Below are 16,323 nucleotides of genomic sequence, written 5' to 3' on the forward strand. Positions count from 1 at the left end.
TCCTCAGGGTAGTAAAACTCGCTTTCGCTGTGAAGACTGTCGTTATCACTATCCATGCTGTAAAATTAATGCTATTTTTCTGAGAAATGCAAAAATAAATGTTGACAAAAATTGCGACTATGTTTGTTGTTGTTGTGAACGAGTGAGGTCCGTAACCGGGGTCCGTATTGTAGGATACGGACCCACTCGCCAGCCAATCAGAGCACAGGATTTGATGGAAACTGCATCGCGAAAAAAATGAGTTATTTTCCAAGATAATCAAGACATTCAGCAATTCATTGACCACAACCTGCAGGCATTATTCAGGCTCATATCTCCACAATTCCTGCTGCTGTACATAATGTAAAATACAGTTCTATTCATAAAGAGTAAAGAGTAGATGAAGCCTTAAACATCTATTTGGTCCTGTGTGTGAAATTTGCATAATGTAGCACATCCTGCACTCTCATTGGTTCCAAAAAAGGAGGGATGTAATTGAGGCTCGGTGCACAAGAAATGCTTAGATGCTACTTCACTGAGGACAGGGTAGAAGGAAACTTTGAAATTTGCAATGACCTGCAAAGGAGTCTTGCCAGAGAACAAAAGAAATATATACACAATGGTTTTCTGTACAGTTCTGTTTTTGACCTTGTTCACAGGTAATCTTTCATTTACTCCATATATATTTTGAAAAAGTTATAGAGTATTGTTTCATACTTATTTTCAAACTCTTAAAAAGTTAAGGAATGAACATCAATGATTTTGAACTATTTCCATGTGTCATTGTTTGAGTGTAAGCATGTAATTTGATCAGCGATAACTATAATATTCCTAAATTAATGTCTTCTTCAGGTGAGAGTACACAGGACAGCATTAATCCAGCATCTTCTGCTGTCTATGGTAAAGAGAAGGAAACCGTTACACTCTCCTGCTTTTATAAATACACAGTTTCTATGAGGAATATACAGTGGTATCGACAATATTCCAATGCTGCACCAGATTTCCTTGTTCTACTGATGGAATCAGGGGCAAACCAGACAAGTGATACTCCTCATCCTCATCTGTTTGCTAAAATACATACAAGTCTGCAACGTGTGGATTTGGAGATCTCTTCTGCCACAGTATCAGACTCTGCACTGTACTACTGTATCCTGCAGACCACAATGACAGGAAACCTAACTACACTGTACAAAAACCTATATAGACATTAAACTTGCATTTTAAGAAGAAGCAGAATGATATGCATAAAATTACCATTCTAATTGCTAATCCTGCATCTAGAAAAAAAACTCAGGTGACTTACTCTTTCACTATTTACAATGCCATTATAATTAAGAACACTGAAGTGCAATCTGCAACAAACAGTGAACCCTCAGATCATCTCCCAGCCTATCCAGGAGCAATAGCTACACATTCAACCAGCTGTAGTACAACCCCGATTCCAAAAAAGTTGGGACAAAGTACAGATTGTAAATAAAAACAGAATGCAATAATTTACAAATCTCAAAAACTGGTATTGTATTCACAATAGAACATAAACAACATATCAAATGTCGAAAGTGAGACATTTTGAAATTTCATGCCAAATATTGGCTCATTTGAAATTTCATGACAGCAACACATCTCAAAAAAGTTGGGGCAGGGGTAATAAGAGGCTGGAAAAGTTAAAGGTACAAAAAAGGAACAGCTGGAAGACCAAATTGCAACTCATTAGGTCAACTGGCAATAGGTCATTAACATGACTGGGTATAAAAAGAGCATCTTGGAGTGGCAGCGGCTCTCAGAAGTAAAGATGGGAAGAGGATCACCAATCCCCCTAATTCTGCGCCGACAAATAGTGGAGCAATATCAGAAAGGAGTTCGACAGTGTAAAATTGCAAAGAGTTTGAACATATCATCATCTACAGTGCATAATATCATCAAAAGATTCAGAGAATCTGGAAGAATCTCTGTGTGTAAGGGTCAAGGCCGGAAAACCATACTGGGTGCCCGTGATCTTCGGGCCCTTAGACGGCACTGCATCACATACAGGCATGCTTCTGTATTGGAAATCAGAAAATGGGCTCAGGAATATTTCCAGAGAACATTATCTGTGAACACAATTCACCGTGCCATCTGCCGCTGCCAGCTAAAACTCTATAGTTCAAAGAAGAAGCCGTATCTAAACATGATCCAGAAGCGCAGACGTCTTCTCTGGGTCAAGGCTCATTTAAAATGGACTGTGGCAAAGTGGAAAACTGTTCTGTGGTCAGACGAATCAAAATTTGAAGTTCTTTATGGAAATCAGGGACGCCGTGTCATTCGGACTAAAGAGGAGAAGGACGACCCAAGTTGTTATCAGCGCTCAGTTCAGAAGCCTGCATCTCTGATGGTATGGGCTTGCATTAGTGCGTGTGGCATGGGCAGCTTACACATCTGGAAAGACACCATCAATGCTGAAAGGTATATCCAGGTTCTAGAGCAACATATGCTCCCATCCAGATGACGTCTCTTTCAGGGAAGACCTTGCATTTTCCAACATGACAATGCCAAACCACACACTGCATCAATTACAGCATCATGGCTGCGTAGAAGAAGGGTCTGGGCACTGAACTGGCCAGCCTGCAGTCCAGATCTTTCACCCATAGAAAACATTTGACGCATCATAAAATGGAAGATACGACAAAAAAGACCTAAGACAGTTGAGCAACTAGAATCCTACATTAGAAAACAATGGGTTAACATTCCTATCCCTAAACTTGAGCAACTTGTCTCCTCAGTCCCCAGACGTTTACAGACTGTTGTAAAGAGAAAAGGGGATGTCTCACAGTGGTAAACATGGCTTTGTCCCAACTTTTTTGAGATGTGTTGTTGTCATGAAATTTAAAATCACCTAATTTTTCTCTTTAAATGATACATTTTCTCAGTTTAAACATTTGATGTGTCATCTATGTTCTATTATGAATAAAATATGGAATTTTGAAACTTTCACATCATTGCATTCCGTTTTTATTTACAATTTGTACTTTGTCCCAACTTTTTTGGAATCGGGGTTCTAAGTGTTCTGTTGTTTTATGATGATATATTACCGCTGATATCTGATCATGTAATGTGAAGTATAATCATGGATATCCAGGTGTTTGTTTATATATAAGGAGCTCAAATGCCACTGTTGAAGTGGATTCTTCAATAAAAAAAAAAAAAATCAACACCGTGTTCTCTCCCTCATCACATGCAGTACTAAGTTTTTGGAGCACACACAGTCCTGTTACATGAGCACTGAATCACAGTTAAAATTTAACCCCTCTATATGTATGCATGCATGTATTTATTTAAGCCCGGTGTGTGTGTGTGTGTGTGTGTGTGCATAAAGAAAGATTTCTACCTTATTCTTTATCATTATTAGGGCCCGAGCCCGAAAGGGCGAAGGCCCTATTGATCTTGTTCGGTTTTTTTTTATTATTATTATTATTATTATTAGGGCCCGAGCCCAAAAGGGCGAAGGCCCTATTGATCTTGTTCGGTTTTTTATTAGGGCCCGAGCCCGAAAGGGCGAAGGCCCTATTGATCTTGTTCGGTTTTTTATTATTATTATTATTATACCTTAGTCGCGGTCGCTGTTCGGCCTTTTTTGGGGCACTTCCTGTGGACAAAAACGCGCATATTTTGGATCATTTTATCGGCATCCCCTACGCTACTCAGATCCAAAACCCCAGATCTGGGCGGGGCTCTGGGCCTCTATAGCGCCCCCTAACGCCTTGAAAATTTTGCCTTTTTTCGAAGGCTCCTGGTTGCCATATAGTTTGTCGTAGAGGAACGAAATTTGGTTCACATATGTATCTTACTGAGACGAACAAAAAAAGTTCTATGAATGCATAGCCACGCCCAACAGGAAGTGAGGTAATTTTACTTTTGTGCGAAATGCATGGCCACGAAGACGGCGCAACTCCTCCTAGACCGTTCATGGGAATGTCACCAAAATTGATACACATCATCTACAGACATGGCTGACAAAAGTTACTAAATACGTTTCACGTAGGATAAAACGTTCAGAAGTTATACGTCAATCAATTTTCACTTCAAAATTTTACATGCTAAAAAATTCATAACAAATCTTCTAATTGCTCAAAACTGCTCGTACTTCACACGCAAATCACTCATTGGGCTTCTGACATGTTACCCAATTTCTGTGATATTTCGCCACTGGGGGCGCTATTTTTGGGCAAAAAATCCAATCTTTCCTCAAATTTGGTCAAACTTCACGGCCACCCTCTTACTACCTCCCATGTCATGTATACCGCATTTTGGGAATTTTCGTCCATGGGGGGCGCTGTTTTTGGCCGACGCAATTGCTCCAAAACGGGTTTTTGGTAAATAATTCCATAATGCTTTTCCTTCACACCACTACCTTGTGATAGTGCGTTCCTGTTGTAGTCACTTATTTTTCCAACTCATAATCGCTCATGTACAGCATAGCGCCACCTTCTGACATGGGAAAAACCAAAAAATTTATTCTTCAAAAATCTATATCTCATCTTCTATTTACTCAATTGTCATCAAACTTCATACGCAAACTCTTCATAGCTCACCTGACATGTCCGCCAAATTTTGTGCACTTTCGCCCCTGGGGGTGCTGGTTATGGCGGAAATGATATTGCAGCTTCTGATTTGTCAAACTTGGCAAGCAAACTCTTTTCAAGACCCTTATTGGGACGCTTGCCATGGTCGACAACGCACGAAATTTGGCTCCTTTTTCTTAGACTGCCACCGCTACTGAGAACCAAAAGCCCAGATCCAGCCGGGCCTCAGGGCCTCTATAGCGCCCCCTTACTCGTTGTGATTTTGGCCTCCCGCTTTAAGGTGCCTGGTTGCCATGTAGTTTGTAGGAGTGGCATGCCATTTGGTACGCATATGTATCTCACTAAGCCGGACAAAAATGTAATGCCAATGCATTAGCCACGCCCAACAGGAAGTGAGGTAATTTCACTTTTGTGCGAAATGCATGGCCACGAAGACGGCGCAACTCCTCCTAGACTGTTCATAGGAATGTCACCAAAATTGATACACATCATCTACAGACATGGCTGACAAAAGTTACTAAATAAGTTTCGCGCAGCTTAAACCGCTCAGAAGTTATACGTCAATCAATTTTTAATGCAAAATTTTACATGCTTAAAAATTCATAACAAATCTTCTAATTGCTCAAAACTGCTCATACTTCACACGCAAATCCCTCATTGGGCTTCTGACATGTTCCCCATTTTCTGTGATATTTCGCCACTGGGGGCGCTATTTTTGGGCAAACAATCCAATCTTTCCTCAAATTTGGTCAAACTTCACGGCCACCCTCTTACTACCGCCCATGTCATGTATACCACATTTTGGGAATTTTCGTCCATGGGGGGCGCTGTTTTTGGCCGACGCAATTTCTCCAAAACGGGTTTTTGGTAAATAATTCCATAATGCTTTTCCTTCACACCACTACCTTGTGATAGTGCGTTGCTGTTGTAGACACTTATTTCTCCAACTCATAATCGCTCATGTACAGCATAGCGCCACCTTCTGACATGGGAAAAACCAAAAAATTTATTCTTCAAAAATCTATCTCTCATCTTCTATTTACTCAATTGTCATCAAACTTCATACGCAAACTCTTCATAGCTCTCCTGACATATCCGCCAAATTTTGTGCACTTTCACCCCTGGGGGTGCTGGTTATGGCACAAATGATATTGCAGCTTCTGATTGGTCAAACTTGGCAAGCAGACTCTTTACGGTATTTCGCGGGGACGCATGCCCCCGCCCCCCCTGGCCGCTGGCGCGAGGGCCCGTCGAGGCCGCTTGCGGCTTTAATTATTATTATTCTTATTAGGGCCCGAGCCCTATAGGGCGAAGGCCCTATTGATCTTGTTCGGTTTTTTATTATTATTATTATTCTTATTAGGGCCCGAGCCCTATGGGCGAAGGCCCTATTGATCTTGTTCGGTTTTTTATTATTATTATTCTTATTATTATTATTATTATTATTATTATTCCTTAGTCGCGGTCGCTGTTCGGCCTTTTTTGGGGCACTTCCTGTGGACGAAAACGCGCATATTTTGGATCATTTTATCGGCATCCCCTACGCTACTCAGATCCAAAACCCCAGATCTGGGCGGGGCTCTGGGCCTCTATAGCGCCCCCTAACGCCTTGAAAATTTTGCCTTTTTTCGAAGGCTCCTGGTTGCCATATAGTTTGTCGTAGAGGAACGAAATTTGGTTCACATATGTATCTTACTGAGACGAACAAAAAAAGTTCTATGAATGCATAGCCACGCCCAACAGGAAGTGAGGTAATTTTACTTTTGTGCGAAATGCATGGCCACGAAGACGGCGCAACTCCTCCTAGACCGTTCATGGGAATGTCACCAAAATTGATACACATCATCTACAGACATGGCTGACAAAAGTTACTAAATACGTTTCACGTAGGATAAAACGTTCAGAAGTTATACGTCAATCAATTTTCACTTCAAAATTTTACATGCTAAAAAATTCATAACAAATCTTCTAATTGCTCAAAACTGCTCATACTTCACACGCAAATCACTCATTGGGCTTCTGACATGTTACCCAATTTCTGTGATATTTCGCCACTGGGGGCGCTATTTTTGGGCAAAAAATCCAATCTTTCCTCAAATTTGGTCAAACTTCACGGCCACCCTCTTACTACCTCCCATGTCATGTGTACCGCATTTTGGGAATTTTCGTCCATGGGGGGCGCTGTTTTTGGCCGACGCAATTGCTCCAAAACGGGTTTTTGGTAAATAATTCCATAATGCTTTTCCTTCACACCACTACCTTGTGATAGTGCGTTCCTGTTGTAGACACTTATTTTTCCAACTCATAATCGCTCATGTACAGCATAGCGCCACCTTCTGACATGGGAAAAACCAAAAAATTTATTCTTCAAAAATCTATATCTCATCTTCTATTTACTCAATTGTCATCAAACTTCATACGCAAACTCTTCATAGCTCACCTGACATGTCCGCCAAATTTTGTGCACTTTCGCCCCTGGGGGTGCTGGTTATGGCGGAAATGATATTGCAGCTTCTGATTTGTCAAACTTGGCAAGCAAACTCTTTTCAAGACCCTTATTGGGGCGCTTGCCATGGTCGACAACGCACGAAATTTGGCTCCTTTTTCTTAGACTGCCACCGCTACTGAGAACCAAAAGCCCAGATCCAGCCGGGCCTCAGGGCCTCTATAGCGCCCCCTAACTCGTTGTGATTTTGGCCTCCCGCTTTAAGGTGCCTTGTTGCCATGTAGTTTGTAGGAGTGGCATGCCATTTGGTACGCATATGTATCTCACTAAGCCGGACAAAAATGTAATGCCAATGCATTAGCCACGCCCAACAGGAAGTGAGGTAATTTCACTTTTGTGCGAAATGCATGGCCACGAAGACGGCGCAACTCCTCCTAGACTGTTCATAGGAATGTCACCAAAATTGATACACATCATCTACAGACATGGCTGACAAAAGTTACTAAATAGGTTTCACGTAGCTTAAACCGCTCAGAAGTTATACGTCAATCAATTTTTAATGCAAAATTTTACATGCTTAAAAATTCATAACAAATCTTCTAATTGCTCAAAACTGCTCATACTTCACACGCAAATCCCTCATTGGGCTTCTGACATGTTCCCCATTTTCTGTGATATTTCGCCACTGGGGGCGCTATTTTTGGGCAAACAATCCAATCTTTCCTCAAATTTGGTCAAACTTCACGGCCACCCTCTTACTACCGCCCATGTCATGTATACCACATTTTGGGAATTTCCGTCCATGGGGGGCGCTGTTTTTGGCCGACGCAATTTCTCCAAAACGGGTTTTTGGTAAATAATTCCATAATGCTTTTCCTTCACACCACTACCTTGTGATAGTGCGTTGCTGTTGTAGACACTTATTTCTCCAACTCATAATCGCTCATGTACAGCATAGCGCCACCTTCTGACATGGGAAAAACCAAAAAATTTATTCTTCAAAAATCTATCTCTCATCTTCTATTTACTCAATTGTCATCAAACTTCATACGCAAACTCTTCATAGCTCTCCTGACATATCCGCCAAATTTTGTGCACTTTCACCCCTGGGGGTGCTGGTTATGGCACAAATGATATTGCAGCTTCTGATTGGTCAAACTTGGCAAGCAGACTCTTTACGGTATTTCGCGGGGACGCATGCCCCCGCCCCCCCTGGCCGCTGGCGCGAGGGCCCGTCGAGGCCACTTGCGGCTTTAATTATTATTATTATTATTATTATTATTATTATTATTATTATTCCTTAGTCGCGGTCGCTGTTCGGCCTTTTTTGGGGCACTTCCTGTGGACGAAAACGCGCATATTTTGGATCATTTTATCGGCATCCCCTACGCTACTCAGATCCAAAACCCCAGATCTGGGCGGGGCTCTGGGCCTCTATAGCGCCCCCTAACGCCTTGAAAATTTTGCCTTTTTTCGAAGGCTCCTGGTTGCCATATAGTTTGTCGTAGAGGAACGAAATTTGGTTCACATATGTATCTTACTGAGACGAACAAAAAAAGTTCTATGAATGCATAGCCACGCCCAACAGGAAGTGAGGTAATTTTACTTTTGTGCGAAATGCATGGCCACGAAGACGGCGCAACTCCTCCTAGACCGTTCATGGGAATGTCACCAAAATTGATACACATCATCTACAGACATGGCTGACAAAAGTTACTAAATACGTTTCACGTAGGATAAAACGTTCAGAAGTTATACGTCAATCAATTTTCACTTCAAAATTTTACATGCTAAAAAATTCATAACAAATCTTCTAATTGCTCAAAACTGCTCATACTTCACACGCAAATCACTCATTGGGCTTCTGACATGTTACCCAATTTCTGTGATATTTCGCCACTGGGGGCGCTATTTTTGGGCAAAAAATCCAATCTTTCCTCAAATTTGGTCAAACTTCACGGCCACCCTCTTACTACCTCCCATGTCATGTATACCGCATTTTGGGAATTTTCGTCCATGGGGGGCGCTGTTTTTGGCCGACGCAATTGCTCCAAAACGGGTTTTTGGTAAATAATTCCATAATGCTTTTCCTTCACACCACTACCTTGTGATAGTGCGTTCCTGTTGTAGACACTTATTTTTCCAACTCATAATCGCTCATGTACAGCATAGCGCCACCTTCTGACATGGGAAAAACCAAAAAATTTATTCTTCAAAAATCTATATCTCATCTTCTATTTACTCAATTGTCATCAAACTTCATACGCAAACTCTTCATAGCTCACCTGACATGTCCGCCAAATTTTGTGCACTTTCGCCCCTGGGGGTGCTGGTTACGGCGGAAATGATATTGCAGCTTCTGATTTGTCAAACTTGGCAAGCAAACTCTTTTCAAGACCCTTATTGGGGCGCTTGCCATGGTCGACAACGCACGAAATTTGGCTCCTTTTTCTTAGACTGCCACCGCTACTGAGAACCAAAAGCCCAGATCCAGCCGGGCCTCAGGGCCTCTATAGCGCCCCCTAACTCGTTGTGATTTTGGCCTCCCGCTTTAAGGTGCCTGGTTGCCATGTAGTTTGTAGGAGTGGCATGCCATTTGGTACGCATATGTATCTCACTAAGCCGGACAAAAATGTAATGCCAATGCATTAGCCACGCCCAACAGGAAGTGAGGTAATTTCACTTTTGTGCGAAATGCATGGCCACGAAGACGGCGCAACTCCTCCTAGACTGTTCATAGGAATGTCACCAAAATTGATACACATCATCTACAGACATGGCTGACAAAAGTTACTAAATAAGTTTCACGTAGCTTAAACCGCTCAGAAGTTATACGTCAATCAATTTTTAATGCAAAATTTTACATGCTTAAAAATTCATAACAAATCTTCTAATTGCTCAAAACTGCTCATACTTCACACGCAAATCCCTCATTGGGCTTCTGACATGTTCCCCATTTTCTGTGATATTTCGCCACTGGGGGCGCTATTTTTGGGCAAACAATCCAATCTTTCCTCAAATTTGGTCAAACTTCACGGCCACCCTCTTACTACCGCCCATGTCATGTACACCACATTTTGGGAATTTTCGTCCATGGGGGGCGCTGTTTTTGGCCGACGCAATTTCTCCAAAACGGGTTTTTGGTAAATAATTCCATAATGCTTTTCCTTCACACCACTACCTTGTGATAGTGCATTGCTGTTGTAGACACTTATTTCTCCAACTCATAATCGCTCATGTACAGCATAGCGCCACCTTCTGACATGGGAAAAACCAAAAAATTTATTCTTCAAAAATCTATCTCTCATCTTCTATTTACTCAATTGTCATCAAACTTCATACGCAAACTCTTCATAGCTCTCCTGACATATCCGCCAAATTTTGTGCACTTTCACCCCTGGGGGTGCTGGTTATGGCACAAATGATATTGCAGCTTCTGATTGGTCAAACTTGGCAAGCAGACTCTTTACGGTATTTCGCGGGGACGCATGCCCCCGCCCCCCCTGGCCGCTGGCGCGAGGGCCCGTCGAGGCCGCTTGCGGCTTTAATTATTATTATTATTATTATTCCTTAGTCGCGGTCGCTGTTCGGCCTTTTTTGGGGCACTTCCTGTGGACGAAAACGCGCATATTTTGGATCATTTTATCGGCATCCCCTACGCTACTCAGATCCAAAACCCCAGATCTGGGCGGGGCTCTGGGCCTCTATAGCGCCCCCTAACGCCTTGAAAATTTTGCCTTTTTTCGAAGGCTCCTGGTTGCCATATAGTTTGTCGTGGAGGAACGAAATTTGGTTCACATATGTATCTTACTGAGACGAACAAAAAAAGTTCTATGAATGCATAGCCACGCCCAACAGGAAGTGAGGTAATTTTACTTTTGTGCGAAATGCATGGCCACGAAGACGGCGCAACTCCTCCTAGACCGTTCATGGGAATGTCACCAAAATTGATACACATCATCTACAGACATGGCTGACAAAAGTTACTAAATACGTTTCACGTAGGATAAAACGTTCAGAAGTTATACGTCAATCAATTTTCACTTCAAAATTTTACATGCTAAAAAATTCATAACAAATCTTCTAATTGCTCAAAACTGCTCATACTTCACACGCAAATCACTCATTGGGCTTCTGACATGTTCCCCAATTTCTGTGATATTTCGCCACTGGGGGCGCTATTTTTGGGCAAAAAATCCAATCTTTCCTCAAATTTGGTCAAACTTCACGGCCACCCTCTTACTACCTCCCATGTCATGTATACCGCATTTTGGGAATTTTCGTCCATGGGGGGCGCTGTTTTTGGCCGACGCAATTGCTCCAAAACGGGTTTTTGGTAAATAATTCCATAATGCTTTTCCTTCACACCACTACCTTGTGATAGTGCGTTCCTGTTGTAGACACTTATTTTTCCAACTCATAATCGCTCATGTACAGCATAGCGCCACCTTCTGACATGGGAAAAACCAAAAAATTTATTCTTCAAAAATCTATATCTCATCTTCTATTTACTCAATTGTCATCAAACTTCATACGCAAACTCTTCATAGCTCACCTGACATGTCCGCCAAATTTTGTGCACTTTCGCCCCTGGGGGTGCTGGTTATGGCGGAAATGATATTGCAGCTTCTGATTTGTCAAACTTGGCAAGCAAACTCTTTTCAAGACCCTTATTGGGGCGCTTGCCATGGTCGACAACGCACGAAATTTGGCTCCTTTTTCTTAGACTGCCACCGCTACTGAGAACCAGAAGCCCAGATCCAGCCGGGCCTCAGGGCCTCTATAGCGCCCCCTAACTCGTTGTGATTTTGGCCTCCCGCTTTAAGGTGCCTGGTTGCCATGTAGTTTGTAGGAGTGGCATGCCATTTGGTACGCATATGTATCTCACTAAGCCGGACAAAAATGTAATGCCAATGCATTAGCCACGCCCAACAGGAAGTGAGGTAATTTCACTTTTGTGCGAAATGCATGGCCACAAAGACGGCGCAACTCCTCCTAGACTGTTCATAGGAATGTCACCAAAATTGATACACATCATCTACAGACATGGCTGACAAAAGTTACTAAATAAGTTTCACGTAGCTTAAACCGCTCAGAAGTTATACGTCAATCAATTTTTAATGCAAAATTTTACATGCTAAAAAATTCATAACAAATCTTCTAATTGCTCAAAACTGCTCATACTTCACACGCAAATCACTCATTGGGCTTCTGACATGTTCCCCAATTTCTGTGATATTTCGCCACTGGGGGCGCTATTTTTGGGCAAAAAATCCAATCTTTCCTCAAATTTGGTCAAACTTCACGGCCACCCTCTTACTACCTCCCATGTCATGTATACCGCATTTTGGGAATTTTCGTCCATGGGGGGCGCTGTTTTTGGCCGACGCAATTGCTCCAAAACGGGTTTTTGGTAAATAATTCCATAATGCTTTTCCTTCACACCACTACCTTGTGATAGTGCGTTCCTGTTGTAGACACTTATTTTTCCAACTCATAATCGCTCATGTACAGCATAGCGCCACCTTCTGACATGGGAAAAACCAAAAAATTTATTCTTCAAAAATCTATATCTCATCTTCTATTTACTCAATTGTCATCAAACTTCATACGCAAACTCTTCATAGCTCACCTGACATGTCCGCCAAATTTTGTGCACTTTCGCCCCTGGGGGTGCTGGTTATGGCGGAAATGATATTGCAGCTTCTGATTTGTCAAACTTGGCAAGCAAACTCTTTTCAAGACCCTTATTGGGGCGCTTGCCATGGTCGACAACGCACGAAATTTGGCTCCTTTTTCTTAGACTGCCACCGCTACTGAGAACCAGAAGCCCAGATCCAGCCGGGCCTCAGGGCCTCTATAGCGCCCCCTAACTCGTTGTGATTTTGGCCTCCCGCTTTAAGGTGCCTGGTTGCCATGTAGTTTGTAGGAGTGGCATGCCATTTGGTACGCATATGTATCTCACTAAGCCGGACAAAAATGTAATGCCAATGCATTAGCCACGCCCAACAGGAAGTGAGGTAATTTCACTTTTGTGCGAAATGCATGGCCACAAAGACGGCGCAACTCCTCCTAGACTGTTCATAGGAATGTCACCAAAATTGATACACATCATCTACAGACATGGCTGACAAAAGTTACTAAATAAGTTTCACGTAGCTTAAACCGCTCAGAAGTTATACGTCAATCAATTTTTAATGCAAAATTTTACATGCTTAAAAATTCATAACAAATCTTCTAATTGCTCAAAACTGCTCATACTTCACACGCAAATCCCTCATTGGGCTTCTGACATGTTCCCCAATTTCTGTGATATTTCGCCACTGGGGGCGCTATTTTTGGGCAAACAATCCAATCTTTCCTCAAATTTGGTCAAACTTCACGGCCACCCTCTTACTACCGCCCATGTCATGTATACCACATTTTGGGAATTTCCGTCCATGGGGGGGCGCTGTTTTTGGCCGACGCAATTTCTCCAAAACGGGTTTTTGGTAAATAATTCCATAATGCTTTTCCTTCACACCACTACCTTGTGATAGTGCGTTGCTGTTGTAGACACTTATTTCTCCAACTCATAATCGCTCATGTACAGCATAGCGCCACCTTCTGACATGGGAAAAACCAAAAAATTTATTCTTCAAAAATCTATCTCTCATCTTCTATTTACTCAATTGTCATCAAACTTCATACGCAAACTCTTCATAGCTCTCCTGACATATCCGCCAAATTTTGTGCACTTTCACCCCTGGGGGTGCTGGTTATGGCACAAATGATATTGCAGCTTCTGATTGGTCAAACTTGGCAAGCAGACTCTTTACGGTATTTCGCGGGGACGCATGCCCCCGCCCCCCCCGGCCGCTGGCGCGAGGGCCCGTCGAGGCCGCTTGCGGCTTTAATTATTATTATTATTCCTTAGTCGCGGTCGCTGTTCGGCCTTTTTTGGGGCACTTCCTGTGGACGAAAACGCGCATATTTTGGATCATTTTATCGGCATCCCCTACGCTACTCAGATCCAAAACCCCAGATCTGGGCGGGGCTCTGGGCCTCTATAGCGCCCCCTAACGCCTTGAAAATTTTGCCTTTTTTCGAAGGCTCCTGGTTGCCATATAGTTTGTCGTAGAGGAACGAAATTTGGTTCACATATGTATCTTACTGAGACGAACAAAAAAAGTTCTATGAATGCATAGCCACGCCCAACAGGAAGTGAGGTAATTTTACTTTTGTGCGAAATGCATGGCCACGAAGACGGCGCAACTCCTCCTAGACCGTTCATGGGAATGTCACCAAAATTGATACACATCATCTACAGACATGGCTGACAAAAGTTACTAAATACGTTTCACGTAGGATAAAACGTTCAGAAGTTATACGTCAATCAATTTTCACTTCAAAATTTTACATGCTAAAAAATTCATAACAAATCTTCTAATTGCTCAAAACTGCTCATACTTCACACGCAAATCACTCATTGGGCTTCTGACATGTTACCCAATTTCTGTGATATTTCGCCACTGGGGGCGCTATTTTTGGGCAAAAAATCCAATCTTTCCTCAAATTTGGTCAAACTTCACGGCCACCCTCTTACTACCTCCCATGTCATGTATACCGCATTTTGGGAATTTTCGTCCATGGGGGGCGCTGTTTTTGGCCGACGCAATTGCTCCAAAACGGGTTTTTGGTAAATAATTCCATAATGCTTTTCCTTCACACCACTACCTTGTGATAGTGCGTTCCTGTTGTAGACACTTATTTTTCCAACTCATAATCGCTCATGTACAGCATAGCGCCACCTTCTGACATGGGAAAAACCAAAAAATTTATTCTTCAAAAATCTATATCTCATCTTCTATTTACTCAATTGTCATCAAACTTCATACGCAAACTCTTCATAGCTCACCTGACATGTCCGCCAAATTTTGTGCACTTTCGCCCCTGGGGGTGCTGGTTATGGCGGAAATGATATTGCAGCTTCTGATTTGTCAAACTTGGCAAGCAAACTCTTTTCAAGACCCTTATTGGGGCGCTTGCCATGGTCGACAACGCACGAAATTTGGCTCCTTTTTCTTAGACTGCCACCGCTACTGAGAACCAAAAGCCCAGATCCAGCCGGGCCTCAGGGCCTCTATAGCGCCCCCTAACTCGTTGTGATTTTGGCCTCCCGCTTTAAGGTGCCTGGTTGCCATGTAGTTTGTAGGAGTGGCATGCCATTTGGTACGCATATGTATCTCACTAAGCCGGACAAAAATGTAATGCCAATGCATTAGCCACGCCCAACAGGAAGTGAGGTAATTTCACTTTTGTGCGAAATGCATGGCCACGAAGACGGCGCAACTCCTCCTAGACTGTTCATAGGAATGTCACCAAAATTGATACACATCATCTACAGACATGGCTGACAAAAGTTACTAAATAAGTTTCACGTAGCTTAAACCGCTCAGAAGTTATACGTCAATCAATTTTTAATGCAAAATTTTACATGCTTAAAAATTCATAACAAATCTTCTAATTGCTCAAAACTGCTCATACTTCACACGCAAATCCCTCATTGGGCTTCTGCCATGTTCCCCATTTTCTGTGATATTTCGCCACTGGGGGCGCTATTTTTGGGCAAACAATCCAATCTTTCCTCAAATTTGGTCAAACTTCACGGCCACCCTCTTACTACCGCCCATGTCATGTATACCACATTTTGGGAATTTTCGTCCATGGGGGGCGCTGTTTTTGGCTGACGCAATTTCTCCAAAACGGGTTTTTGGTAAATAATTCCATAATGCTTTTCCTTCACACCACTACCTTGTGATAGTGCGTTGCTGTTGTAGACACTTATTTCTCCAACTCATAATCGCTCATGTACAGCATAGCGCCACCTTCTGACATGGGAAAAACCAAAAAATTTATTCTTCAAAAATCTATCTCTCATCTTCTATTTACTCAATTGTCATCAAACTTCATACGCAAACTCTTCATAGCTCTCCTGACATATCCGCCAAATTTTGTGCACTTTCACCCCTGGGGGTGCTGGTTATGGCACAAATGATATTGCAGCTTCTGATTGGTCAAACTTGGCAAGCAGACTCTTTACGGTATTTCGCGGGGACGCATGCCCCCGCCCCCCCTGGCCGCTGGCGCGAGGGCCCGTCGAGGCCGCTTGCGGCTTTAATTGTTATTGTTATCTATATGTTATCTTTATATATCTTGGTTACAAAAGAATTGCTATAATAGCTCTGCTGCTGGGTGCTCCGGTTTCCCCCACAGTACAAAGACATGCAGGTTAGGTTAACTGGTGACTCTAAATTGACTGTAGGTGTGAATGTGAGTGTGAATGGTTGTCTGTGTCTA

This window comes from Neoarius graeffei, chromosome 1 (genome assembly GCF_027579695.1).
Source record: "Neoarius graeffei isolate fNeoGra1 chromosome 1, fNeoGra1.pri, whole genome shotgun sequence".
Classification (NCBI taxonomy): domain Eukaryota; kingdom Metazoa; phylum Chordata; class Actinopteri; order Siluriformes; family Ariidae; genus Neoarius; species Neoarius graeffei.